Source organism: Miniopterus schreibersii (assembly GCF_964146895.1).
Source record: "Miniopterus schreibersii genome assembly, chromosome: 14".
Taxonomy (NCBI): Eukaryota; Metazoa; Chordata; class Mammalia; order Chiroptera; family Miniopteridae; genus Miniopterus; species Miniopterus schreibersii.
The window spans coordinates 21,033,886-21,046,571 of record NC_138114.1 but is presented as its reverse complement, the minus strand read 5'-3'; the positions used below and the strand labels follow the sequence as shown (position 1 = coordinate 21,046,571).

At 39.2% G+C, this 12,686-nt stretch overlaps 1 protein-coding gene across 3 annotated transcripts in view; it reads right to left on the bottom strand.

The window, feature by feature from the left end:
- DNAJC12 (DnaJ heat shock protein family (Hsp40) member C12) overlaps positions 1 to 6,598 on the bottom strand; it is a 43,068-nt gene extending 36,470 nt beyond the window's left edge. The window contains exon 1 of one of the 3 annotated variants that reach the window (XM_081157993.1): positions 6,531 to 6,598. The gene's annotated coding sequence lies outside the window, so the exon portion shown is untranslated. Of the gene's footprint in view, positions 1 to 6,443 lie in introns of all 3 variants that reach the window. The other 2 variants (XM_081157994.1, XM_081157995.1) reach the window with 2 other exon arrangements.
- Positions 6,599 to 12,686: the final 6,088 nt, after the last annotated feature.

Below are 12,686 nucleotides of genomic sequence, written 5' to 3'. Positions count from 1 at the left end.
TTATCTCAATTTAAAAAGTAAAAAATATAAAATTTAAATTTTAAAAGTAGCTATGGTATGATTCCAGTTTTGTAAATATACATTGTATGTATACATACATTGTGTATACATTTATAAAATATGAGAAAGTATATGACCAAAATAAATCAGTTGTCACTAGATAATGGGGCCTCAGGTGATTTATATTTTATTCTTTTTACTCATCTACATTTGCTAAGATGAACATATATTATTCTTGTAATAAGAAAAAGCAATTAAAAAAAAAAACAAGAAGATAAAAGCTGCAAAATGTCAAACTTTACATAACAATTTACTGACTGAATGAAATGAGTCCTGCCATCACAAGCTTCCCCTCTCACAGGTGTCTTGGCCACTGCCCAGTCTAACTGGAAGGTCCAACTGTATCTTCTGGATGACGCTTGCTACAGGAGTCATAGTGCAATGAAAACAACGCTGAACTCTGCCTCTTATTCCTTGAATAGGAATATGCTTTAATCACCACACCTCCCATATGAGTAAATTAATTTGGTTGAGAACATACGATTAATTTGAATGAAACATCAGCACATTACATAATCGAATGCTAAATTCTGTGGTTTTGATGAAAAATCTAACAGGAATCATCGAAGCTTTCAAAAAATGGAAAGGAGGAAGGGGCAACACACATAAGCCGTCACAGAACGATGAAAATGTCCACAGCAAGATGAGGCAAAGGCGAGGAAAATGACCTGACGGCAGAGTGCGTTGGAGAGAAAAGCCTTCAAGATTAGCACATTGACGAGACCTGGGCCAGCATGTGGAGAGAGAGCTTTGCTGATCAGGCAGAGGATGCTGAGCTCGCCTATGAAGGCAGCAGGAAACTATTGTAGCTTCTTGAGCATGTGAGTAACATGTTAAAAGTGGAGCTTTAAGAAGATTAATCTGGTGGCTGTGTGCTTTTGGAGGAAAGAAAGCTGGAAAACAGTGACACATACGGTTAAACCATTAATTTGAGTTAGGCCCACTTTTACTTTCTTTTTTTGAATGGTCACTACGTGCACATAGTTCAAAATTTTAAAGGTACAAAGGGTAGGCAAGAAAGGTTAAGTGTCCTTCCACCATTGGTCTTCCAGCCACCAGTTTTCTTCCCTAGAGGAAACCACTGGTAACAGTGTCTTATGTCTACAGATTCATTCTAAGCATTTACATGTAAACATGTACATACGTATGTATGTAAATATATATATACAAGGTGTCCCCCAAAAATGTATACACACTTTGAATAATCATAAAGGCAGTGTTTATTAAAATACATTTCATTTTCAAAATGTAATAGGAATCAGCTGTTAAAATATATATACTTTTTTTAGATCTTCAAATTTCTTTTTTTTTAATTTATCTTTATTGTTGAAAATATTACAGATGTCCCGCTTTTTCCCCACTGATGCCTTCTACTCCACACCCACTCCTCGCTCCAGGCCTTTACCACACTATTGTGTGTATCCATGGATTATGCAACCAAAGAATTTACATGCATATACGTATACACATTTTTAAGGACACCCTGTATATATATATATATATATATATATATATATATATATATATATATGTAAATATGTACAAGTTTCCCCCACTATTCAATAGTACAGCTTTCCTAGAAGCAATATATGGAAAAATTTTTTAGCGTTCCCAGACACCCAAAGTAACCTACCAAATTGTACCAAACAGCACATGAAACCTAAAATGACACTAACATAGAGTAAAAGCAGTGCCACTCCCACCACTCAGGGTGTGCCCTGCCTCTATAACTGCTCGCTGCAAAACAAATGCTAAATACTAGTTTCACTTTTCACCTTTTTTCGTAAAAGCAAAAATCCTCATTGCTTTTTTTAGGTTAGCAAAAACAGGTATTAATGTAGGTCTTCTGTAAAAGGGAAATGATGAACTTGAGAACTATGAGAAACTGTATAAAGCATTTACCTTTTTTCTAAAGAATGATTTTGAGACAAACTTTGCCTTATATTTGAGCACACATACTTTCTCAATTTGGGAATTATACTTCAATCATTCTTAGATTTTAAAACCATTTTCATAATTTTTTCTCTTTTTTATATTTTTTAAGTTGTATATTGATTATAAAAGTTTTCATTACTTATTTTAATAAATATTAGCAACTTTTTTGGGGTACTGTTCAGAAAAAAGCAATAATACAAGAGGAGCATATATTCTGAGAAAAGATGGAATGCCACTTATTTATTTCTACTCTTTTCCCCAAAGCTAACCTTCAAGCCTGCCGCAGAATCTCTTGGTAGGGTGTATTTTTAATGTTCACTGGGGTTTTCTACCTAATTATAAAAGGAACAAAAACCATGTTGGGACCACTGGCTAATATTTTGGAGAAATAATAAAGCTAGAGTCATTCTTCCTTATACCAAAATAAATTATGGATAATCAAATAACCCCAGAAGCCAAAGAAAAAATTAATAAATATGACTATATAAAAATTAATTCTCACAGCCATATCACACTGGAAGCTCTCATTACTTTGCTTCTAATTTATTTCAATGGCTTCCTTACTGGTTTCTTAATCCAGTCATGCACACTCCACCCAATTAATTTCACCTATTGCTCTAAGCTTTATTTTCCTAAACTACAGCACTGGTTATGGGTCTGCTTGGCTCAAAAACCTTGAAGACTTTCCATTTCCTTCAGAATTACATCCGTATTCCTTAGTGTGTTATTTATATGTTTCTGTGAATTAATCACAACCTACTGGTGCAACTTCATCTCTGAACCTCTTCATACAACATGTACTAAAGTTACATTGACTCTTCACAGGTGACCAGATTTGCTACGTATACTTATAATTTTGTTAACTACTACTACTATTTAGTCACTGAATAGGTTTAGAAACAACAGAGAAGAACTGAGATCTGAAACAAAGGAAATGAAAATATAAGGAGTGTCCAGATCACAATGAGTCTTGTAAGCAAGATGAGAATGTGCCTTTTATTCTGAATATGTGAGAATCTACTGAAAAGTTTAAACAGAAGAGTGAAATGATCAGATTTTATTTAATCAGGTCATTGGTTACTTGGTAGAAAACAGATGGAGCATGACAAGAGATACTGGGGATCTTAATTAGGAGAGTGTATATGGTAATGGAGTAGAATGGACAAATCTGAGAAAATATTTAGAGGGTACAATCAATAACATTTGAAGATTGAATATGAAATTAAGATGACTCTGTATTCTTCAATTTAATAACTCAGTGCCTGATGCGTCCACTGACTAACGTGGGCAACACAGGCTGAGTAGCGGGTGGTCGCAGAGGTGAGGGATGGGGCTTGGGTGTGAGGAAAGAGACACTGATCACTTTGGGATACGATAAGTCAGAGTATGCACTGGATGCCGTGGAAGGGACACTAATAGGAGAGAACCCGAAGACAAATGTCCCTCATTTAACAGTTCTGCATGCAGCCAATTTTAATTAGTCGAGTTTAGCAAATTTGGTTATGTGCAAGATTTTATAAGTAAAGGAAAAGTAGTATCTCCAAAAGAAACCAAGAATATACAGGTCAGCAAGGTAACTGTTCAAAAGAGGGTTTAATAGCAAAATGATAGATTTTCTTCTGACTGTAGGTTGCATTTTTCTACTTATCCTACTTACATTTTTGATTAAGCTTTATCTCTTTGGAGGATTTCAAAAAGGAAACATAATCTACCAATTATCTTGTTTCCTTGTTTTAGAAGTTTTCTTCCTTGACTGAGAAAAAGCTTGTGCTAAGTATTAAAATCAAACAAACTTTACAACATAGAGAAATGGTGACAATAAGGGAAAGGGAAAGGTCTTCACATTTAACAGGAAGATGTCAAAACCCTCTGAAGGCAATTTCAGACTGAAATGATGGGCACACTTTGTTGATCAAAGATAGTTCTGCCTTTAAGTTTCTGCATGGTGTTTAGCTCTTAGATCACGGTAAAGATATTACACATCCTCCCACCCTATAATACAGCAGGCATAGCAATAATGAAGACAGGTTAATGCTATTTACCTACTGACACCGACAAGAGTAGTTTGTCTTTGTTCCTCTATTTTATCATTAAAACCTTGTTTTTCAGCGTTATATTGCCCGAAAACAGCAAGCTGCAATTCTGAATGCCAAAGAAAAGGTGTTCAAATAGCATTACTGGCTTTGGTCACCTCCCAACTAAAAGCAATGGAATTCAAACTTAATGCTTTTCTCTGTCCTTGATTTATACTTTTATGGAGACATAATGAGCTTGAAAACAATATTTTTATGACAAGGAGAGGTATAGAAATAGGAAAAGAGAGAAATAATTTCCTGTATTATAAATACATAACGATGATATTTGGGGTTATTTCACAGATTTCAAAATTTCAAAGAAAGTTACCTAAATTCCTGTGTTCACCCTAACATTATATGCTCTCTCACAGATGTGAGATAAAAAGGAGATAAAGTTGAAAGATAAGTTAAAATTTTTCACAGAGCACATTCAGAATATTGAGAAAATTCAGTTTAAAAATCATTTAAACATTTTCTTTTGGAGTCTGGCAATTTTTATTGATTTATCTCTGATTACTCTTGGTGACCAAGAAAATTGGTAACATTTTTATTATTGTTTTCTCCCCCCAAGAGAGTACCTTAGTTACCTCAAACACAAGACTTCGATGCAGAATATGATCTTCGATAAGGTCCAAGTGGATTATATCACCCTGGCTTATTCCTGTCAGCTGTCATTGTCATGTCCGCAAAGCAGTTAATGAGATTTGTTCAGCTTCACCTCTGCTTCAAAAAGCCAGCCTGGCCTACTGAATTCTGTACTAGGTTGAGGGTTCTTCTTTTGGCGAAACAAAGCAGGCATTTGCTGATGGGGTCAGACTTACAGTAGCAGCAATATCAAATCTCTTAACTATAATTTAGGTATGACTTAGTTGAAACTATCATCAAATATCATAGCCTGTAGCCGGGAATTGTGTTGACATTACTTAAGTTCTTTCTGACCACCAGTGCTACCCTTTAACACTGGTAACCAATTTGGTTTTCCTCATCATGAATGACCACTGACACTTTATTTCCCCTTCACATTGTTAGCGTTAGCGGAGGTAGCTACATGTTAAGAAATAAAGCAAAGGGGATTCGACATTGTTGAGCCTAATGGGTTGGGGAGCCTGTTTGCTTCACCAGGACGTTACAGCTTTTCACACTCCAGGGGATCACAGCATTGCCCCACCAAGGAAGAATGACCCCTCCCGCCCCCTCCAGTACCAGATTGTCAGGGAGGAGCTGGGAGTGGTGAGCACATGCACCATAGAAGTCAGAATGATGCCTGGGGAGGTGCTTAATTATAGAGGCCTGTTAGTCTAACCTAGAAAAGGGATCACTGGCTAAGGGTAGAGCCATCAGAAACTCGAGAAAGCTGGGGAAGTTGGTTGGTTACTATGAAAAAGCCCCTGTTTTTTCCCAAGCCCAAGATAAAAAATTTAAAAAAAGGAAAAAAAATAAGCACATTTCTGTGGTCAAAAATATAAAAGCAAAATCAGAAAGTAAATAAGATACAAGAAAAAAATTCACAATTCCCATAACAGACAAAAGGCTGACTTCCTTACAGACAAATCAGTTAAGAAAAAGATTAACAACCCAATAGAAAATTGGGCCAAGAACATGACTACTTTCAGAAAAAGTAATGTCTAATGAATATGCCTACAGTAGTGCAAACTTATTCATAATTATGAAATTGCTAATCAAAGGAAGAGAAACTGATCACCTATCAGAGAAGCAAAATGCCTACCGTTTGCTGCTACCCAGGGCTAAAGCAGAAATGACGACGTAAAGCACTTTCATACGTCCTTGGAGGAGAGTGTGAGTTGGCAGGTATAATCTGGCAATTTGGTGGTATTTATCAACATTCACAAAGCATATATCTCATTGCCTGGGCAATTTTGTCTCTACAAATTTACCCTGAGGATTTACACCAAAATATGTTCAAGGCTATCACTGCAACATTCTTTGCAACAGAAAAATAATTAGAAACAACGAAAATGTCCCTCAGTGGGTGAAGAAGAGGGAAGTGGATGAATAAACTACGGTATTTATGGAACAAACTATTATACAGCCATTTTAAAAAGAGTAAGATACCTTTTTTGTGCACTTCTAAATGGATCATCAAATGCGAAAGGAAGGCTGAAGGCACTGTCATGGCATTATCTTTTTGTGTACTTTTTAATAGCATGTACATTTGCACCTAATTTTTTTCCTTTAAAAAGCAGGTAAGTGTTTTCCTTTTAAGGGTGGGTGCTGGGCAGGTACAGAAGAGAGGCCTTTGGCTTCGGTTTATACCTTTGGTAAATTGTCCGAGGTCAATGTAGTCACCCCGCCACTTTTATTTCCTTATGCTTTTTGTACTTTAAAATAGCAAATGTCACTTGTTTTACTTACATACATTTCGTTGAAGAAAACCTTTAAAAATAGTACGAAATAGGTAGCAGAAACCAAGAAAAAATTTTAAGTTAAAGGTCTTCGTACCTCAAGCGAGGCGAGTCGAACGCGCCGCCTCACGACCCGCCCGACCGGAAGGCCCGCCCCTTCCGCTCGCCCAGGGGCGGCATCGCCCGCCCAGGTCCACAACTCCCAGGAGGCAACGCGGGAGCGACGCGAAAGGGGCGACACGAGACGTTCCAGTTACTTCCGGCCGCCAGGAGACGTCACTTCGGAAGTGCTTTCCTTTTTTTAAGTTACGTTAGCTCTAGTAGTCTTTAAGCGGAAAGAAAGAATCAAGTAAAGCTGAGCTGAAGCGAAAAGGAGAGAGGCTGGGACGAAAGAGCCTTCAAGTCCCAGGAGCCCGAGCGGACAGGAATTGGCACACGGACGGGCTCCGCGCCCTCAGAGTCGCCGGCGCGCCGCTCTCCCGGCCCCGGCTCCTCCTGCCAGCCTCCTGCCGGGTTTCCGTGGTGCGAACAAAGCAGGCCCGCTTTCCTGTGCGGATCATCCCAACCGAGCTCCCAAGGAGCTAAGCCCAAGTTCCAGAGGCTGCCTGCAGCCGTTCGTCGCGATGCCCACAACCCAGGCCCCGCGCCCTGCGCTCGGTCCTGGGGAGTCGCTGTGCGCTGCGACAAAAGGGCCTCCGTTCCGTCCTGGCCGCTGACTCCGCGCCCGCCGAGAACCTACTGCAACGTGACAGCCTAACATCTGGTGGAAAGAAAACGAGTCGGCCGGGACTTGAGCCTCCTCTATGTTTCAGTCCATCCGTTTGTCAAACAGCCTAATAAAATCCCTGCTTGGCTGCCAGAGCAAACCAGCATTCTGAGGCAAGAGCAGGATATGTTTAAACACAGTCTTTCTGTTAAGTCAGACACAATAGAATTTGTAAATGATTCTTTAAAGGCTATTGAAACATTGCTTTGAAGTTTTAATCAAGTACAGTAATAAATGCTAGTAGTCCCGTCCTTAATAATAGTGTGTGGGGGACACTAATAGTGGTGAGTGTATGTGTGGGCAGGGACCGGGGTAGGGGAACTCTGTACTTTATGCTCAGTTTTGCTGTGAACCTAAAACTGCTCTAAAAAATAAAGTTTATTAATTTAAAAAGCAAGAGCAACAACAGGAAGTATAAGTACTATTATGGAGGTCCTACTGTGTGCCAGTGGTAAGGTAAAGCTAGGATTTGAACTTGGCTGTATCTGACGCCAAAGCCCATAGTGAAGAGAATGCGTAAAAATGCTGCAACAGATTATCTGGCCAGAGGATGCCATTAGGAACCCTGATTCCTGTATCAGCCCTCCACTGGTTCCTTGGTGAGCCACACTTCCTTGATTTATGAAGGAAGATACCAAACCAGAGTAACGACTGTCAAAGGTGCACACGAATCACCTGGTGATCTGGTTAAGATGCAACTTCTGCTTCAGAATGTCTGGGTCAGGCATGAGATTTATGCATTTCTGACAAGCACCCCCAGCCTGACCCAGGTGAAGTCCCTGTTGATGCAGGGACCACACTTGGAATAGCCAAGGACTGGATGACCTGTGAGGTCTTTTCAAGTTCTAATATTCTCAAAGAAATATTAAAGGCCTGGCCAGTGTGGCTCAGTGGTTGAGCATGGACTCAGGAACCGGGAGGTCACGGTTTGATTCCCAGTCAGGGCACATGCCTGGGTTGCAGGCTCAATCCCCACTAGGGGGGCGCGCAGGAGGCAGCTGATCAATGATTCTCTCATCATTGATGTTTCTCTCCTTCTACCTCTCTCTGAAATTGACAAAAACATATTTTTTAAAAAGTTATACCAACCTCAAAAAACACATTAAAAGATCTGTTAAAAAGGAGTGACTGTGACTGAAGGTTCCTATCTGAAGCCAAAAAATAAAAAATGACTAAACTATGGTAATAATGTCTCTGGAAAAACACACAAGAAACCCATAAAATTAGTTGCCTTCTGGGAGGGTCCAAGTACATGAATGGGAGGTAAACTTAACTTTTATACCTTTCAAATTTTTACTAAGTGTGTATTTTCTACTTTTAAAAAATAATTCACTTTTCAACAGCATGGATGGACCTAGAGGGTATTATGCTAAGTGAAGTCAGTCAGAGAAAGACAAATATCATATGATTTCACTTATATGTGGAACCTAAAGAATAATACAATCGAACAAACAAAACAAATAGACTCATAGTTACAGAGAACAGATTGATGGTTGCCAGAGGGCAGGGGCTTGGGAGACTGGTTGGAAAAGGTGAAGGGATTGGGAAGTACAGATTGGTAGTTACAAAACAGTCATGGGGATGTAAAGTGCAGCATAGGAAATATAGTCAATAATATTGGAATAACTGTATGGTGCTAGGTGGGTACTGGAAATATCAGGGGAACACTGTAAAGTGTCTAACCACTATGCTGTACACCTGAAACTTGTACAAAGTAATATTAAGTGTAAACTGCAATTGAAAAATGTAAAATTAATTGTTTAATAATAATTTATTTTTAATGATCATAGAAAAGTGGTTAATGTGCCATTTGTTAGTAAAGGAAGAAGCCAAGTTTTTACTTTGTGTCCTCTATTACTATAACAGGTTTATTTTAAACAGAATGAAATTCCTTGAACAGTCACTTGATTATGTTTAGTAAACAAGCACTTCTCTCCCTGACATTTCACCTTTTTTCCCCCTTAAATGGAATTGCAGTGGAGTATGTTAGTAAATGAGAAAATAAAGGGGACCTCATTCAAAATGGTCAGGAAGCCATGAAGGGAGAGCTCTCATGTATAGTTCACACCACTCATTGCAACTTACCGAACCAGCATCAGCAGCTTATACAATCAATAGGAAGAAAGAAGATCCCCTCCCAGTTTGTCTCAGTAACGGTCAGCTGACCGTCTTTTTTTTTTTTTTTTAATATATCTTTATTGATTTCAGAGAGAGGAAGGGAGAGGGAGAGAGAGAAACATCAATGATGAGAGAGTCATTGATCGGCTAGCCTGCAACCCAGGCGTGTGCCCTGACGGGGAATCGAACCCTGATCGCCTGGATCCTAGGTCGATGCTCAACTGCTGAGCTACGCCTGGCAGGGCTGGCCGTCTTCTTTCCTCAGCAATAGCAATTGCTTGCTGCCAAGGAGAAAGTGCCACAACCTCAAATCTCATTCCCCACCAATGGGCTCTCATTCAAAATAACCCTCCCCAATTTTCCCCTGGAACTCAATAAAAGCTGACCTCCCTTCTGTCTCTTTGGACTTGCCTATGGTTCACTATAGTTGGCATGTCCCAAATTGCAATTCCTCTGCTATTTGCAAATAAACTCAATCGCTGCTTTAATAACCTCTCTGTTTACCTTTTTTTTTTTTTTTTTTTTAATCCTCTCCCGAGGACATGCTTAGAGAGAGGAAGGGAGAGAGAAACATCGATCTGTTGCCTTCCTCACATGTCCCAGGGACTGAACTTGCAACCCAGATATGTAACCTGACCAGAATCAAACCAGCAACCTTTTGGTGTACAGGGTGATGCTCAACCAACTGAGCCACTCCAGCTGGGCTGCTGTTTAACTGTTAAGGTTGACAGTAATATAGTACTCAAATAAGATACAAGGGTAGTTTTTTTTAAATAGTGACTTAAGGGCATGAAACTGGACTAAATCATCATGACATAACTTCTGGGGTAAGATCTGTGATTCTCCGGCCCTATGAGTCTTGATTCCCAGAACCTAGACCAGTTATCTTCTAGGTTGACAACATATTACAATCACTTGGTGAACACACACATACACCCCAAGGCCAGAAACCTCCTGTAGACCAATTAAAATGGAGTCTCAGGGGATGGGACGTGGGTATTTTTTAAAGCTTCCTCCAGTGACCTAATGTACAGCAAGGCATGACCTAAACAAAGGATATTAATCTGATGCTCAAGAAGTATTAATGGAATAAAAACAAGAAACAATGAATACTTTCTATATCCTAGAGCCCATCCTCTTTGGTAATTCAAAGGACCCATTTGATTCAATGATACATTCATAGATACCACATGACTCTATGAACCCCCCGTTTGCCGAATGAATGTTTACGAAAGGAAATGAAATCTAAATACAGATTCAAATGAAATCTAAATACAAATACAGGAGCAGCTTCATGGGTAAGCAAAGATCTGTGAGTACATGATATGTGCCTAGCACTGTGGGAGATATAACAGAATCTGTTTTCGTGGTTCTTCACAAGGATCTTGGATTGCACTTAAAGAAACACAATTGAACTTGTGACCCACAGATCAGGCCTACCAAACCATGTTCCCAAAACATTGTGAATTAGTTAACCAACATTTTAAAACTGGGAAATTGTACATAAAATTCCAGGCTTCTACCTCCTTTTGAAAAATTGGAATATCGGACAATTCCCAATGGCAACATTTGCCTGTAGCTGAGCTGAGAATAACCCCTTTAAGGTGGAGCTTGTGCTATTGAATTTGTCACAGTCTCGCAATTCCCTGTTGCTGTTCTCTGGTACTGAGGCAAAGTGTGAGTTGCCAGGCATTATCACTTATATTTTTATGACAGAGTTAAGAGGAAAGTGAACTATTTCTTGACACCTATTTTTATCAATTGTAGAACAACAAAAGATGGAGCAAGAAGGCCCCATGTTTCAAGAAAAACAAAAGAAGACATAACTTCTTTGAGAAAATAAACACTATTATATCAAGTCCTCTGCACTCACATCCTGACCCCTATACATATTTGAGTTTATGTCCCATGATCTACACTGATTAAAATATGTAATTAATATCCAAATAAGAAAGCAATATGTTCAAGAATAGATCACTGCTTAAATACACATGGTTGGGAATCAGACAGGGATTTAGTTCCAAGCTGTCATTTACCAGCCATGATTGTATTCTGTGGCCCTATACCTCAGGTTGCTTTTCTCCATCTGCACAAGGGGGATGAAATAACATCCACCTCACAGGGTTGATTTGAGAATTGAATAAGGTGACGTGAATTAACGTGGTATCTGGTACCCAGTGACAACACCCTAAATGTCAGCTATTTTTATCCTGGTCAGGAGTGCTAAGGGATGAGTTAAAGAGGGGGCAAAGCGAGTTGTTGGGGAAGTTATGCAGAAGGTGAAAGCTGACCAAGAGGGGAGGAAGACTTACCTTGTCCCGGTGGAGAGAACACAAGATAGCATAGACCTGAGCAAAAGCTCAGAAGAGATGGTTACCAGGGCCTGGATACTTAAGTAATGCAGTTACAAGACAACTGAACTGGAGAATTTTCCTCATGTTTTAATTTTAAAATCTAAAGATTTTGCTGGCCCCTGCTTCATGATATACAGTAGGTGACTGTAACAATCACTGTAACAATTTTTGGGTTTTCCCCACCCACCATTTGGCGAGGATCACACAGTTTCAAGAATTCAAGCTTCTGAAATAAACACACTTCTAAGTGCCTGAGTTCCATTAAAGAGCTATTTTAACTCACTAGATAGGATGCTTGTGCTTGAACACAGTCACCAGCACTACCTCATGATTGCCACTAGAGGGACTAGAACCAAAGGAATCAAGCCCCTGGGTACAGTATTCACTTTCCTAGATTACTACTCATACTCCTATTTAAAACAAACAAACAAACAAATAAAAACTTATTTTAAAGCATATTTCTTATTTTGTTCATTTAAAATAATATTTTTTTAGTCCTTAACGGAGGATATTTTTTCCATTGCTTTTTCAGACAGAGTGGAAAGGACAGAAAGAGAGAAACATCGATGTGAGATAGACATACCGACTGGGTTGCCTCCTGCAGGAACTCCAACTGGGTCCAGAGATTGAACCTGCAACTGAGGTACATACCTTTGGCTGGAATCAAACCCTGGGGCAATGCTCTAACCACTGAGCAAAACTGGCTAGCGCACATTTTAAATACTTTAAAAAATCTAAATCCTACTAGAAGATAGGAAATTAAAGAGCCCTTCTGACCTGATTCCTACCCACAAAATAGTCCCTTAATAACATTAAATATTTTCAATTTATATATAAACATGTGTTGTTCTTTTACTTAAACCATGATTTGTCCCCTGACTACCACTCTGACTTCCTCTCCTACCATTTTCTGTCTGCTATGCAGGCTATATTCCAGATCATCAAATTTGACAACTTGTTCCTACCTCAGGACATTTACACTCACTACCTTATCTTTCTGGACCACTCTCTCCCC